Raw genomic sequence first — 17,896 nt, 5'->3', positions numbered from 1 at the left:
ACGAGAACAGATTGAGCTTCCTAAGTTTTTGATTTTCTCTTTGACTGGCATAAATAAATTTGCTAATGTTTTAGGTTGATGCCCTCTTCTCTGAACTGTGTAAAATGCAAGTTGCCGGCCCATAGTGAAGGCTCATCAATCTGTGATGCTAACTTTGTTTCTCTCTCCGCAGGTGCTGCCAGGCCTGCTGAGTATTTCCAACATTTGTGGTCTTATTTCAGATGTCCAGCAGCTACAGTATTTTGTTCTTTAATAACTTTGCTGTATTTCTTTGTTTAATCTCTAGTATAACATCTATCTCATACAAACATAGAAAATAGGAGCAGGAGTAGACCATTCAACCTTTTTGAGCCTGCTCCGCCATTCAATATGATCACGGCTGATCCTCCATCTCAATGCATGCTCCCGCTCTCCCCCCATACCCGTTGATGCCTTTAAAGTCCAGAAATCTACCTATTTCCTTCTTAAATATATTCAGTGACTTTGCCTCTACAGCCTTCAGTGGTAGAGAATTCCATAGGTTCACCATCCTCTGAGTGAATAAATTTCTCCTCATCTGAGTCCTGAATGATCTACCCCATATCCATAGACTTTGATCCCTTGTTCTAGACTGCTGAGGCAGGGAAAACATCTTCCCTGTATCCAGTCTGTCCAGCCCTGCCAGATCTTTATATGTTTCAATGAGATCCCCTCTCATTCTTCTAAACTCCAGTGAATACAGGCCTAGTCGGCCCAATCTCTCCTCGTATAATAATCCTGCCATCCCAGCAATCAGTCAGCTGGACCTTCACTGCACTGTCTCTATGGAAAGTACATCATTTCTTGGGTAAGGAGACCAAAACTTCACATAATACTTCAGGTGTGGTCTAACCAAGGCCCTGTACAGCTGCAGTAAGACATTCTTGCTCCTATACTCAAATTATTTTGCAATGAAGGCCAACATACCATTTGCCTTCCTAACTGCTTGCTGCACCAGCATGCTTGCTTTCAGTGTCTGGTGGACAAGGACACCCAGATCCCTTTGTACACCAACATTCCCCAATCTGTCACCATTTAAATAATACACTGCCATTCTGTTTTTCCTACCAAAGTGGAATCATATTGCACCAGTCATATATTAGCCCACTCACTCAGCTTGTGAAGTCATCTTGAAGCCTCTTTACATCCTCCTCACCACTCACATTCCCACCTTGTTTTGTGCCGTCAGCAAACTTGGAAATATTACATTTGGTTCCCTCATCTAAATCATTTATATATATTGTGAATAGTTGTGGCCCAAGCACTGATCCCTGCGGTATCCCACTAGTCACCGCCTGCTGCTCTGAAAAAGACCCATTTATTTCTACTCTGTGTCAACCAATTTCCACCAATTCTCAATCCATGCCAACATATTACCCCCAATCCTATATGCTTTAATTCTGCACACTAACGTCTTATGTTGGACTTTATCAAAAGCTTTCTGAAAATTCAAATACATCACATCCATTGTTTCTCCCTTATCTATTCTACTAGTTACATCCTCACAAAGCTCAAGTAGGTTTGTCAAACATGATTTCCCTTTCATAAATCCATGTTGACTTTGTTTAATCCCGTTGATATTTTCCAAGTGTCCTGTTATCACATCCTTTATACTTAACAAGCAATTTGATCACCTAACCCTGATGCTGTAAAACACCAATGCAGTAAAAAGTAATAGCCGTGACAAATTGTCATAATAATGTGTTTTGTAGATACTTTCTTATGGAGAGTAGCTCAAAATTGCTTTAAAAATAACTGAAGCCACACATAATATTAGAATGTATCGTTTAGTTACGTTAGAAGGACAGATCCCGGTCTATGTCTACGGTGCAATCAGATGTGCAGGCTTCACAAAATATGTTTTGAAACTTAAAAAAAATTCAATTGAGAAGTAAGCACGTAAAAAGAGTATTTTACAGCCCCAGTTTGAAATGGTAATGAGAGTGGCCGATGTAGATAGAGGGAAAGTAAAGTGCAATTTTTAAATGTAACTACACTAGCAAGCTCATTTTACACATATGCCTTACAGCTGGCTGTTAGCCAGACAGACAAATGATCAAATCTAGTGAAGCTGAGTATGAAACCATGCATGTGAGGTCCTTATGGCAAGCCAGCTCATCATGAGGGACTTAAAGATATGTTTCAAAATATCACTGAACTATTTCCAGAGTCCTAAAGAATGGGAGCTATTTGATCAGTTAAAAAAGCCATAAATACACAGAGTCATTATGGCACAGAGGGATAGCATTCAAGTCCGTGTCAGCTCTCTGTGGGAAAGCATTGTCCAATAGATACAGATTCGCCACAGATATGGCAACAGCAACATCATTTTAGCCACATGCAGTAATTTCAGTAGAAAATGCCTTGCGCACATGCACACTATACAGTTAAGTGTACTTTACATATGTATATTTACTTAATGAACATGTACGGTCATTCAGTAACCAAGTAAACACTCACAATCATAAAAAATACAGCTTGACTTTTGCTTTTCCATTTTAAGAAAAAAATGCAGAAAAAAGTTAAAGTTCACATGCATATGTTGTGTGAATATGAGTAATGAGATCACATGCCCAACAACAATCTCTATTTCAAACTGTTTTCTTTATTTATCAGAAATTCTATTAGCCACATCTGGGTTCCCAGTTAGCCATATGTGGCCAGTGGCTAATGTGTTGGACAACACTGCTGTAGACTAATTCAATCAGTCCCTGCTCTATCCCTGTAGCCATGCCAGCTTAATTTCCTCAAAAGAGAAAGCAAACATGATTGGGACCCTCAGTGTCTGTTGGGTTAGCAAGGCTGAGACAAACTCATTTGTCCAGAAGCAACAATTCCAGCAATGAGTATAAATGCGCAGTTGGCTGCCAAAATGGCCAAGTTTGTGAGCCAGCAAGTTTGTTTAGTTGTAATTGTTAATGCAATAGGAGCAGCATATAGCTGACTGCACCCATCATAATTTAGTACAAAAATGCAAATTGAAAGCTAGTAAAAGAAAATATCTGAAAAAGTACATCCCAGATCTTTGTATTCTATGTCATCTAACCTGAAACATATTCTGACAGTCAGCATAAAACTTTTTAAATCAATTATCCCAGGGGTATGACCAGTCTGAAAACATTCCACTCTCATATTAATGTTCTTTTAAGTGACTTAGTAGAATGAAGAATATTTTAGTTACATGAGTAGATCAGTCAGCTCCTAGGGTTTGCTCCACCAATAAAATCATTCTCATAAAGAGGTTCCAAATTTCTTCTGCACTTTGTATGAAAAGTACTTCATGATTCTGCTCCTGAATGACCTGGCTCTAATTTACGATTATCTCTGCTTCTGGTTGAGACTCTCGCCAGAGAAATTAGTTTCTCTGTTTCAACAACAAAAACAACTTGTACTTATATAACACCTTTAGTGCAGCAAAATCATCCCTATGTGCTGCATAGGCGTATAATCAGAAAAAAAATTGAACTGTGCAGCATAAAAAATATGAGGGCAGGTGATCGGATACTTGATCATACAGGTAGGTTTTAAGGAGCAAATTGAAAGGAGGAAAGAGAGAAAGAGAGGCAGGGAGGTTCAGGGAGGAAATTCCAGAGCTTTGGGCCTTGACAGCTGATGACACAGCCACCAATGACAGAGTGTTGTAAATCAGGGATGTGCAGCAAGTCAGAATTGGAAGCACACAGATTTCCCAGAGGGTTGTAGGACTGGAGGAGTTTGCAGAGATAGGGAAGGACAAGGCCATGGAAAGATATGAGGACAGGGATGAGACCTTTAAAATCGAGATGCTGCCAAACGAGGAGCCAATGTAGGTCAGCAAGCACAAAGATGATGGGTGAACAGGGCTTGATGCACATTAAAATATAGGCAGCAGAGTGCTGGATCAGTTCAAGTTTATGGAGATTGGAAGTGGAAGAAGGCCAGGAGAGCATTGGAATAGTTGAGTCTAGAACAAACAAATCCTGGATCTTTGCATTGGATGTCATCTATGCTGAGGCTTAAACTTACTCTAGCAACCAGCATTAAAACTTTTGATATTATGCTAGCTTGAAAACATTGCATTCTGACATCAACAGCCTTTTAAGTGGCTTAGTCGAATTGAGTCTATTTTTGGAACATGAATAGACCATTCAATCCCTTAGGCTTTCATTGCCATTCCATTAGATAAGTGTTCATCTTCACCTCAATACCACTTTCATACCTTTGCTCCATATTTCTTGATACACTTAGTTAACAAAAAATCTATATCAGTCCTAAAAACTGCAATTGTCACAGTGTCTATAGCCTTTTGAGGAGGGCGTTCCAATTTTCTACTAATCTTTGTGTGAAAAATTGTGAATGAGTGTTTCATCAGAAGATGAGCTGTGGCAGGGGTGGAGATGGCTGATATTATACAGAGGTGGAAATAAGCTATCTTGGTGGAGTGAATATGGAGTCAGAAGCTTTGCTCAGGGCCAAATCGGGCACCAAGATTGTGAACTGTCTGGTTCTGCCTCAGACAGTTACATGGGATGGAATTAATGACTAGGGAACTAAGTTTGTGGCAGGGACAGAAGGCAATGGCATTGGACATCCCAATATTTAATTGGAGGACATTTCTGGTCATCCAATATTGGATGTCAGATATAAGTGTGACAACTCAGAGGTATTGGAGGGGTCAAGAGTGGTGGTAATAAAGTGTGCTGGATGTCATCAGCACACATGCAAAATTGAAAATAATGCTTTTGGATGATGTTGCTCAGGGCAGGATGTCGATGAGAAATAGAAGGGGTCAAGGATAAAATTGTGAAGGATACCAGAGATAATAGTGCAGGAGCAGGAAGAGAAGCAATAGCAGGAGATTCTCTGGCTACTGGATAGGCAGAAATGGAACCAGGTGAACACAGTCCCATCCAGACAACAGAGAAGAGGCAGTGGAGGAGGATGGTGTGGTCAACCATGTTGAAAACTGCAGACAGGACAAGAAAGCTGAGGAGAGGTTGTTCACCACTGTCACAATCACATAGGATGTCATTTGTGACTTTCCATTTTTCAGTATTGTACCAGAAACCTGATGAGAAAAATTTAAACGTGGAGTTGCAGGAAAGATGTGCAAGTATTTGGGAGGTGACAGCATGTTCAAAGACTTCTGAGAGGAAGAGAAGTTGGAGATTGTGCTACACTATGACATTCTTTGCAACACCTCAGTCAGATTACCATTCAATTTCCCATATTTAAGGAAGTAAAACCCAGTTTTATATTATATTGCATTTCAATGGTCTGATGCAATCAGAGCTATTAACTCTTCGGAACTCTCTTTGTTTGCTGTGTTATTACTTTCGTTAAAAGTACAATTAAAAGTGATTTGCTTAATTAATTAATTAAAGCTCCTTTAAATGGGTACATTTTTCTCATTGCAGTCTACAGATAAGGAAGAGTCTTTTGAAATGTTGAGATGTGTAAGTTTTCCTTTGGGGCCTCTTGGTGTAATCACTCTCTCCAAATAAACTCATTTTCTGAAAGGGAAAAAAGACTGCGTCTGCTCACTGTGAATATTCTAATGAACAGCAAAAGCTACAGAGATGTAGGGGCAGGAGCTTATTTAAATATTTAAATCCATTTACTCTGTCAAATACCCTCTAGGGAGCTAACTGCATGCAAGCGTGAACCCATAAAGCAAGATTTAAAAATAAACCGGCCATTGTGCTCAAATGGACTGGATCAGCTAAATAGTCACAAGCCGCGGAATTCTAGAGACAAAATTAAACTCCTTTTAAGATGAATGGTCTAATGGGTAATACTTGATGATCATGATAACCAGTGGTTATTCTAACAAAGATGTTCCATTCATCTCTCATCCATTAACCAGCTTCTATGCCTGCCTTGCTGCAGCTTCTAGATTTAGACTGGAGTCACACTTGGTAAAACAATTATGTGTTTGAATAAAAATAATAGATTTACAAAAAATTCCATCATTTGCTACAAAATTTCTGAACAATCGTGGTCTGGGTTGTGTCAAATAACATACATTGAAGTCCCTCTTTTCTGGCTTTGAGATGATTTATTTCAGTCAGGAGGAGATTGGTATTCACAAACTCCAGAATGAAGCTGCGTCTCACAGATGACAGATAATCCAGAATTTAGATAAGCACAGCACAGACACATGAGGTTCCAATACTAGTAAATGACCTCTTGCTTTTGCCTACATTTCTTTCTTCACTGTAACAACAGTTTGACTTGAACAATACATGCTGATGACAGTATCCAGGGACTGGCTAGTGTGACTTACTAAATAAAATGAAGGAGCTGCACATTGGTAGACGCACAAGAGTTGATTCCACATGTAGGCGCTTCCTGAGGACAGGTTGAAAAAGCATTGGCCGACAATCCATGTTTCTGATCTTCACTCCCTGGAATCACTGCCATTCACTGGGAATGCTTCATTGTGGAAATAACCCAATAATCCCAAATAAAGAAGAAGAAAGAACTTGCATCTATCATGCCTTTCAAGACTTCAAGGCACCCCAAAGCCAATTAAGTGCTTTTAAAGTGAAGTAATATCTGTAACGTAGGAAATGTGGCAGACTGTGATATCTTTTCTAAAGTATATTTTCATTCATAAAGTTAGGAAATACTTTTATTTTCTCCCCGGTCCCTTTGATCTCAGATTGTGGACAAGCCCTGTTCCTCGGCCTCCAATTGTACAGCATCAAACATCAGCTTTGGGGCAGATTTTCCCTCTAATCCTTTGTTATGGGCAGAATTTTTAGCTCAGCGTGCGGGCGCTTGCCTGACCTGCTCAAGCGTGAAATAACGCGTGATGACATCGGCCGAGCATTCCGTAGTCATCGCGCATTCTTGCAATATTTCGGTCAGTGGGCGTGCGAGAGTCGGCAGCGCACCCGCTGACAATTGAAAGTCCTATTAAAACCATTAACGTTGTAATTGACAGAGATTTTCTGTTGCCCGTCCAACATTACAGTTGACCGGTGGGCGAATTGGCCAAGTGGCCTTTGCCTTTTCGAGGAAACCTCATCCAAGGGCGGGATGAGGTTTCTGATATTAATTTTAAAAAAATAAAAATGTTTGGACAGAATTTTCATCATCCCTATGTGCAGGTGACTGATTCTGATGTGTGGACATTTTTTTTTGGCATTTTACAATCTTTATTTATTGCTTTTGGATTCTCGAGCTCCCTGAGGCAGCTTTCTGCCTTCAGGGAGCATCATCCTGCAAAATAGCGCTCGGGGGCTGGTCGCTGTCGGCGGTCCATTCCCTGGCAGCTGCCGGACCCACTGTCGCGGGCGCCCACCGAACTAAAAAATCCTACCCCCTGTTACAGCAATACAGCAATGGTCCAATAATTAATGATCTTATCCGTCAAAAAATCACCACTATATTGGCGCAAGATTACAACGATCTAATATCCTAGATAGCCAGACCATCAATGATTTTCTTATTTTGAACTGGCAATGTTCATTCTGTTCCTTCATGCTTTTCGGCCTCAGTTATAAAAACAACTTAGTAATCCCTCTTCCAGCACTCAGCTGAAACAAAGCATCAGACATAAGGATGTTTAAACAAATCTTAATTCGTCATACCTGTTTATTTTTTTTAAAGAAAGACTGACAGGGAAACTGCTCTTTAAAGTGTAAATGTTAAATATTGAAACGTCCTTGTCTGAACTTCAATGTCATTTCCAACTCCTATTGATCTGAACTACATTCACTTGTTGGAAAGTTTTCTGAATTTGTTAAAATTCAATGGAAATTAATTTCAGAGGCTACCTCCCACCATCTTAGAGAAAGTCACTGACAGATCTCACACGTCACAGCTGAATCTTTGAGAATGGCACATTCTCGATTTCAGGCCTTGGACTGCGTCTGAAACTGTCTCAATATATTTAACCTCCAAAACCGCTCAGATTTATCTATCCCACAATACCTACAACCAAGCAAAAATTTCAGGATTTATGTTAGGTATGAGGGCACTTACCTTTCTAGCTCTTGGTCAGTTTGGCTCAATGGCAGCTTTGGAATCAGAAGATTGGGCGTTCACACACTACTTCACAACTTCAGCACGTAATACCGTGCGACACATAATTGAAGGAATGAAGCCTTTAAGATGAGACATTAAACCACTGTAAAGTAATGGGTTAATGGATACGTTAATGAGACCATGATGCTATTAATGATGTGACATCAGCAGTCAGTTGACAAAGAGGCTCCATCTGTTTACTCTGAGGTCTTTGTAAATGCTTCTTAATAAATTGCTTAAAATAAAACTATACTGAATATCTCAAGTCTGTTATAGGAGAAGCAAAGCCTCATCAAGATATAGTAAAGCAAGAAGACATGGTACCAGTAAAACCCCACTAAGCTTGGCAACAACTCAAAACGACCAAGGCACTTTTACATATACTGGTGGGCATAAATGATTTATTTAATGCAGAGTAAGGAGTTCTCCCAGTGCTCTAACTACCATTTGTCCCTTAACCATCAGCCCCAAAACAGATTAGATTGTTTGCTGGTTGTGGAAGCTTGCTGGATGAAAATCAACTGTCACATTTGCCTATGAAGCAAATGATAACATATCAAGGAATTCATTGCCTGTGAAGCATTTTGATGCATGCTGTGGACATGAAATGTACTCTGTAAATGTAAGATATTTTTCTCTTTTCAATTCCATCTCAGTTCTCGAGGCTCACAGCAATTTCTGCCCTTTTTGAAATCTGACATTATTGAACTGATTCATCCCGAGCAAGCCAGTGAAGAGAGACAACTGGAAAAATCACAAAATGTTTATTCAATTACTTTGCTGACAAGTCACCATCCAAGCTTCAGATTTGGAGATTCTTCTTTGAAGCTGTTCAGAATAGCTTTCCTCTGAATTACTTGTGTTTAGTTTGAATACATTTTCCTTATTCTTAAAAAGAAATTATTTGCCCCCTCTTTTTAATTTTTTGGCTGATATTAAAACTGCCTGTACTCGTCACCTGCATGCTCAACATTCATGTGTTTAAGTCCAAGTGCTTCCCGTTGTCTCTGAAACTTAACTGCTATAGTTCTGAAGCAATTAGTTCTTAATTGGATGGCTAGTTACATTGTTTCATCATGGCAGGATTGACATCAGGCAATATTATTCAAATTATTCAATGTGTGGGACTGCCTAGAAATGTTGACACATTCCAGTAATACCCCTGTCTTAATGCCTCCTACACAAATGGCGCTATAATAACTGATGTTTTTTTTTTAATATTGGCAATGGAAACAATATGGAAAATAACAAAAAGAGAATTCTCAAGGTATTTGGACATTCCAGTGGTGAAGCTCAGTGTGCATAATGCATCAATCCATGAACAATTACAGATATCTATTTATACTCTTAGACCATCTTTAAGTATTCTGTAATTGCTTTGCCCCAGACTTTCAAAATAATCTCAAGTTTCAAGAGAAATTCCCTTTCTACAGAAAACCACCTTCAAATCCTGGAATGATTTTTAAATCGGCTGTGGAGCTATGCTGCGGAATAATCAAAAATGAAAGCTCAAGAGGCTTTGTGACTGAAATATCACAGACTGTCAGCTACACTAACCAACTTCTGAGTCCACAGATGTTTCCAAAACTTAGTTGACAGACTAGGACAGTGCATCTGAAAATATGTAAATAATTTGAAAAGAAATCCCAAGTGTTAAAGTCTCTTTCCTCAGTGGCTCCATCATTATGTTTGCCCAAACACAAGAGTTTTTCCAGACAAATATAAGCTGAAAATTGATGGTGCTTTTAGCAAGTTATTGCAGAATACATTAGGTTGGATGATAGGAACTGGGGAAGGCCATTTAGGCCCGTGAGCCTGTTCTATCATTCAACTTGATTATGGTTACCTCAATTCCCTGACTCCATATCCCTTGATACCCTTAACATAATAAAAATCTGTTGATCTTAGTCTTGAAAAGTTCAGTTGTTTCAGCATTTACAGGCTAATGGGGGAGAGAATTCCATATTTTCATGACCTATTGTAAGAAAAATTGCTTCTGAATTTCATTCCTGACTGACCCAGCTCTAATTTTAAGATTGTGTCATTTTGCTCTGGATTGTCCCTGCCAGAAGGAATAGTTTCTATGGGCCGAATGTTCAATTCTGGATCAGAAACCTTCCCACTAGAGCAGTTGTGGGTCCCAACCCTACCCTCCATTAGATTCAATGATGTGGCACATTGTAAAATTACAGATGAGCTAATTGGCCTGGGGCAGACTTGGCATTCAATTGGCGACACTGGGAGCGGCCTGGAGGTGGGGACATAGAAATGGAGGGGCCTTTGAAAAGGCAAATGGTGGCCATGGCTGGGTCTGTCACTTGCTGTGGAAATGTCTGCACAGGAAGTCGATTGGGATCAGGCTGGCACTAGAGGGAAAACAGGTACGGCTGGCTGCATGATTGATGGGTGCCTCCCTGGAGATCCTGTACTGAGGCTCTGGACTTGATTGTGCTGATGCTCCTATTGAGTTATCTGAGTTCTCGTCAACACCTTCTTCTTGTGTCTCCTACAGGGCCTCCAGCCGGTGACACATATGTTGGAACAACGCAGGCATTGCCAGCCTCCTTTGCAGGGGAGATTCTACAGCACTGCCCCATCCTACATAAACACCCTCCACCACCCTCCACTCACCTCAATGGGGCCAAAATCTAACATAGAGCAGGGACCACTGGATGAACAGCACATCTCCAGTGAGCAGGAGGAGGAGTATGTGGGCAGTTCCCTCCAGAGGATGGGGGGCGGACACAATCATGGTCTGTAGAGTGAAGATGCTGGGCCTCGGGCATCACAGGCAAGGAGGGTCATTCTGGAGCATCAGAAGCAAATGAGATCCCTATTGTTGGAGATCCCTGAGGCATTGTGGAGCCACAGGCAGTCAGTGGAGGAATCTAGGCAGTGCATATGTGAGTGGCCACCCTTATGGAGAGCCATATGCAACACCACTCTGAGTTGGTGGAGGACATGAGTTGGTGCATGCCAACATGCATAGAAAGATTGAGACTTTCAGTAGCATGGATTGCTCAGTGTTGCTGATGGTGCAGAGATGCTTGGAATGGATGCAAGCTGCATTCCAGCTGGTGGCCTCATCCACCATTGAACAGTGCCATGAAAGGGCTGAGGCAACCAAAGAGGCAGTCATAAGGTGCACCAGGACCCTCTTTCTCTTGTCTCTTTCCTCCCTTTCCTCATCCAAGGAAGAGTGATATATCAGGCCCTCTTCCCATTCTAGCTCCAGGCCTCTTTGTATAGTCATGTTCTGGAGTGTGCAGCAGATGACCAGAGCAAAACAAAGCACAAGAAAGTGCTATAGCCCAGGGAGAGAGTGTGGAATAGAGATCAACAGAAAGAAGGCACTGTAGTAGAAAGAGCTGCACAGACAAGATCATATAGGATTGAGACGGGCCAGGGAAATATCAGAAGGAACCGAAGAGCCTTGATATAATTGGGAAGGAAACCATTGGAAACTTGAACATACTATTTAGATCCAGATGGAGACAAGGAACCAGGAATAAGTAGAAACTCTACCCAGGTGGAAGGCACTCCTATCGAATGATGAGAGGGTGTAATTCATCCTCAACCTCAAATTGAAATCAGGGAGCTTGGTCAAGACACAACAGATACTAACCCTGTGAAGTCTGAGACTTTGAGTGGAGATGTAGGAGGATGTATATGGTTGGTATGAAGACTTGGTGTGAGATGTAAAGGGTTAACATCAGGACCTCCTGACACTGATGTAATTACTGATGTAACGATGATGCATGTCACATGACTAAGAGACTGGGACCTGCTGGAAAGAAGTATAACCTCATGTAGAGTACTGAGATGTACATAGATCTGTAAATAAACAAGAACGTTTTTGATGAATAACACTTTATGGTAGCATTCTTAGGGTAAGAGGGAAACCCTAAAGAAACCCCACCTAGACATCGAAGCCAAGGTGAAACACTGACCAGTGTTTCGAATAGGCCTGATGACTCCCCGTTGTGTGTTGCCAGGTTTACCCTATGTCCCAGACACTGCGTGTTCCCAAAGCCTGCTGACTGAAAATCCAAAACTAGCCCGGTGAGGCCCTTTAACTAGCTTCACAGCTAGCTGAACAGGCACTAAATTGGAAGCATGACAGGCTCCAGCCACTTGTCACCCACTGCCCCATCGAAAATTGCATCGCATTCTGGAGGTGATGGAATCCAGTATCTATCCAGAAACGCAATTTTCAAATCATGCCTGCACCCATTCCCACTGGCAATTGAAAATTCAGCCCTGTGTATAACTTTATATTATCCTTTTTTGTTACTTTGGGCATCTCAATTAAATCACTTCTCAACCTTATCAATTCAGATAAAGCCAAATTTATTTAATGTATCCTCAGAATTTAAACCCTTTAATCCTTGGTATCATTGTGGGTTGGTATCATTGAGATTAGTCTGCAGTCTATCCCCTCCTAAGTCAATATATCCTTCCTGAGTTGTGGTGTCCAAAGCTGAACACAATATTCTAGGAGGGGTCTGATCAAGGGTCTACATATCTGTTGCATATCTTCCTCCCCTTTGCATTCCAGCACTTTTGAGATAAAGAACAGTGTTCCAGCAGCCTTTTGATTATTCTGCCTAAGGATATCAAGGAAAATAAGGTAATGGAATTGAGGAATAGATCAGCCAATGAACCTGCAGGGACAGCCTAAATTGAATGATTTTGGAAAGCTTCCAGCAGAATTCCCATCTGTCTTGAAGAGTCCAGTTCAGGGAGGGTGGGCAGTAGTAACTTCAGGCAGGGCAGCAGTGCAACAGAGCCAATTTCCCTCCTGTGCACGCTAATCTTTTGTTGAAATTTGAAAAACAACACAGCAGAAGTAAGATAATCAATTAACCCACAATCAAATATACTCATGGGGAACTTAAGTTTTAAATCTTCCCACCATTGCAAAACTGTACGGGAAAAACATGAGAGTACCGAAACAGCTCTTATTTTAAAGTCACAAATGACATGCTTCATAACTGTGGCAAAGGTAAATTTTCCCCCCTCATCCTTCTTGACCTGTCTGCAGTCTTTGACATGGTTGACCACAGCATCCTCATCCAACACCTCTCCACTGTAATCCAGCTGGTGGGACTGTGCTCATCCAGGTCCATTCTTCCTAATTGTAGCCAGAATATCACTTGCAATGGTTTCTCTTCCTTGTCCTGCAGAACCTCCCTCTACTGTCCTCCAAGGGTCTACCTTGGCTGCCTTATATTTCTTATCTATATTGCTGCCCCAAGGCAACATCATCAAAAAGCACAGCATTTGTTTTTGTATGTACACTGACAACAACTAACTCTACCTCACTCCCACCCCTCCCGACTTCTCCACTGTTGCCAAATCACCAGACTGTTTATCTGCTATCCAGCATTGACGAGCAGAAAGTAAGTATTGGGAGACATTGTTTATGATCCCTGTACCCAATTGCGTTCTCTAGCTACTGACCCCATCCAGCTCCTTGGCAACTGTCTGAGACTAAACCAGACTGTTTGCAGCCTTGGTGTCACATTTGATATCGAGATGAGATTCCGACCTCATATTTGCACCATCAATAAGACTGCCAATTTCCACCTCTATTACATCACCTGACTTTGCAGACTATGAGAGCTTATCCGCTGCTGAAGCCCTCATCCAAGCTTTAGTTACTACTAAACTTGACACCCTATTGCAGGACACCCCTGTCTGATCTCACACAATCTTGAGGTCATCCAAACTCTGCTGCCTGTGCCCTAACTCATACCATGTCCCATTCACTTATCACACCTGTGTACGCTGACCTATATTGTCTCCGGATTAAGCAATATCTTGACTTTAAAATCCTTATCCTTGTTATCAATCGATCACCTTGCTCTCCCCACCTCTGTAATCTCCCCCAACGCCACAACCCTCTAAGAGATCTGCACTCTTCTAGCTCTGGCCTCTTGTGCAACCCTGATTGAATTGCTCCACCATTGGAGGCCATGCCTTCACTTGCCTAGGCTCTAAACTCTTGAATTACCTCCCTATCTCTCTTCCTTCCTAGCTTGCTCATCTCCTTGAAGCCATCCCTTAAAACTTACCTCTTTGACCAAGCTTTTGGTCAGCTGACCTAATATCTCCTCATGATGTTTGGTGTCATATTTTGTTTTTGAATGTTCCTGTGAAGTTCCTTGGGAAGTTTTATCACTTTTTGTAATTGGCATGTCATTAAAGCAGGCTCAGCCATAAAATGCAGTCTGAGAACAGTCCCACCTACTTTCTGTCACACTTTCCCTATCACACTTTGTTGATAATACTCTTACTCCTTCGAAGGTTAATAATACGCCTATTGCTTTAAAACAGCATATCTTCTAACTTGTTTCTGGTAAGATATAAAAAGAATCCTTCAATTTAATTGGATCATCCCCCAAAAAGACATTGGGAAAATACTGACTTTGCATGATAGTGCAACACACTCAATATTGATTCAGCCATTCATTATATGTTTCTTGCAATTATCACTGACTTGCAATGAAAACCACAAGAGACCTATAGAGAGCTACTGAATGATGTCGCTCATGTTACACTATTTGCCCAAAGTCAGAATTTACCCCTCCCCCGCCACCCCCACACACGCTTATATTTGATTTGAACCACATATTCACTATATCCTTACATGCTTTACAAACTCCCAGGCAGAGCTTAAACTGGATGACAGAATATTCAGGGACAAACTTGGAAAACATATTGTTTTGGGAGATGATAAATAAGGGAAGTCATTTACATTTTGCATGGATTACCAGAGAAACTCCTCACCTGTTTTATTTCCCACTAGGACACCCAGATCCCTACGAACCTTTGTCTTCAAAGCTTAATTAAGCCTCTAAGCCCTAGTATCATTCTGGTGAACGTGTCAAGGACGATGTATCTTTCTTGAGTCGTGGTGCCCTCAGCAGGGGAGGGATTTTTTTGAAACTAAGAAAAGCAGGTGCACTTGCACCCAGTTACAATGTCACCACACCAACATATTAAAATCTAGGTACACCCACCTGGATCTATCCAAAGAGACATGCTTTCTCTTCTATAAAGAAGGCATTGTCAAATTATGCTGCCTGATTAAACATGACCATTCAAGCACTTTCATCACTGCCTCTATTGTGGTTATTATTTCTGTGTCACTGGATCCTTCTAAATCTCCATCAAGGACATTTGCCAAATTAGTCACATTTTAGTCAATCAGTGTATCAAAAAGTGACAGAAATCTTGTTTGCTTGAGGAAAAAGATACTTTATATTCCCCAAGTAAAGAATGATGTGTTTTCTACCTTATAGAAGTACAACAACCACACAAAGAGTATTGTTAAATCAATTAGGTGAGTTCTTTTATATGAAGAGATGAAACTTTGTATAGCGATACCTGGGAGGCTAGTTAACACATCTGGTCTCTAGGATTGCTCCTATCTTCTGCCTGATAATTACATGAGAATATGCATCATATCCTGTCTGGTGATGCATGGCAGTTTTAGATGTACCCCTTAAAGTTACACCACAACTGTCATTATGAAAGCAAAATACTGCAGATGCTGGGAACCTGAAATAAAAACAAAAAATGCTGGAAAAAACTCAGCAGGTCTGGCAGCATCTTTGAAGAGAGAAACAGAGTTAACGTTTCGAGTCTGTATGTCTCTTCTTCAGAGCTAAAGAGAAGTAGAAATGTAATGGATTTGATAATGTTTAAGAGGCAGTGGAGCAGGTGGAGCAAGATAGAAGTTCAGGGATACGTGGGATCTCAGGAGAGGTTGACAGAGACGTCATGGACACAACTGTCATGCCCAGTCAGGGCATATCATTTTCATAACTTTAAACATGGACTGTATCAATATAGAATTTTCTGGAGCTGCCTTTTCTTTTTAAAAATAGGCGTTAAAAGGCTGCCAAGAAGATTGACGAAGGTCGGGTGACATTTTCAATTTCTACATACACTCAGAAGTTTCTCAATTTTTAGTTCCGAATTAAATGACAATGGGTGGAGTTCTTCCATTGAATGGACATACCAGAACAAAAAACATTTGTGGAATTCACACCTCTTGTTGTTTGTGGACTTACCTGAAGCTCAAAATCAATGGACTCCCAGGCCCACTGTCTCTGAGCTCAATAGCTAACAAAGGGAGCTGCAGAAACCAGTTAAAGCATAAGTAGGCATGAATGACCATCATCCACCCACTATCCTATGTGTAGCAATGGCTTCAAACTTCAAATCATTCTAGGTGGACGATAGAAGGATTGATCATGTGGTCACCTGATCGATACTGGCTTCAGATAACTAACCTTAGTCCAAACACCAGGTTGAAACCAGTCAGTCTGCAAATAACACAGCAAGAAACAGCAGCAGCAGCAAAGGGAGCAACATATATGCTTTAAAACTGGAGACTGCAGCATTATAAGGTCTCCAAGTCTGTTCCTTTTCAAGCCCACCAGTGCAGCAAAACTGACCTCCTGATAATAAGACTACAAGCAACTAACCTTGGAACCTGCTGAATTTCTACCTCTTTGAAGAAAACCTGCAATTACTTTGATAGTTATTCAGTTATTGAATTCACCTAGCTACACTTCAAGAATGCAAAAGAACACCTTCTTCACTAAGCTTGCACCAAAATGAGCCAATTATGTGACTTACAAACTATTCTTTTGTTTGTTACTTGCATAACTGCACTATCTTTTTTAACTGTATTTTCCACGAGATTGTGTGTGTGTGTGGGGGGTGGGGTGGGGGAGGGGGTAGGGGGTGGGTGGGTGTGTGTGTGAGAGAGGAAGAAGGAGAGAGCAATGAGTGAGTGACATAGCATTAGACTCACTCAGGGATGAAGAAACACATACATCATCTTTTTCAAAAAAAATACTGATTACAGACAGTAAGGGAAGGGAATAGAAGGTTCAGTTCTCTCTCAACCCTGTCTCCACCAACAACAAAGGCAGCATAACAGGGCATTGTTTTATCAGATGACAAGTTTTATAAACGGTGTGGGAAGACATGATGGTACACATGGCCATCTGTGTCTCTAAAACTAATCCCATGGTGCACATAAATCAGAAAGTCTATTCACTTTGACATGGGGCAGAATTTTGCCATCGGTAAGCAGGGGGCGGGGCCCGCTCACCGACACATAAAATGACATGGGATGACGTTGGGCGGAACCCCCGACATCATCCCGCCCATTTAAATTTTCAGGAAGGCGGGCCCTCAGCAAAATCAGCTGCGGGCCCGTCGACCTGTCAATGGCCAATTGAGGCCATTGACAGAATCATTTAAACAATTAAAGGACCAGCCCGTCCAACCTTAAGGTTGGCGGACAGGCCAGGAGCTCCGGCGGCAAATAGAGAAAACATGAAACCTCATCCACTGGCGGGATGAGGTTTCATGCAGGGTGTTAAAAATTTTAATGAAGTTAATCTGTAAATTATGAACATGTCCCATCTCATGTGACATTGTCACATTGTCACATGAGGGGGACATGTTAGGGATTTTTTTTTCTCTATTTTTACTATTGTTCAAAGTGGAAGCGATCTCCCTGAGGCTGCACTTAGCCTTAGGGAGATGTGCGCTCTTTTGTGCACATGCATGAAAGAGCGCACTCTCGCTTTTAGGGAATCCCCCCCCCCACCCCAGCCTGCATAACGCTTCCCGCCGGACGTCACGCTGGGTGGGCCTTAATTGGCCCACCCACGTAAAATGGCGGTGCGGTCCGCTTCTCCGGCAGGGATTCGCTCTCTGCCTGCCGGAGATTGGGATGGGATGGGCCCGCCCCGCCCACCCGACAGGCAGAAAATTCTGCCTACAGGCTTGGATGACAAGATCCAAATAGTGTAATTGAATGCAAAATATCCGGATA

Source organism: Cetorhinus maximus, chromosome 21 (genome assembly GCF_964194155.1).
Source record: "Cetorhinus maximus chromosome 21, sCetMax3.hap1.1, whole genome shotgun sequence".
NCBI classification, from domain to species: Eukaryota; Metazoa; Chordata; class Chondrichthyes; order Lamniformes; family Cetorhinidae; genus Cetorhinus; species Cetorhinus maximus.
The sequence above is the reverse complement of the archived record's forward strand: the minus strand, read 5'-3'. Positions refer to the sequence as shown.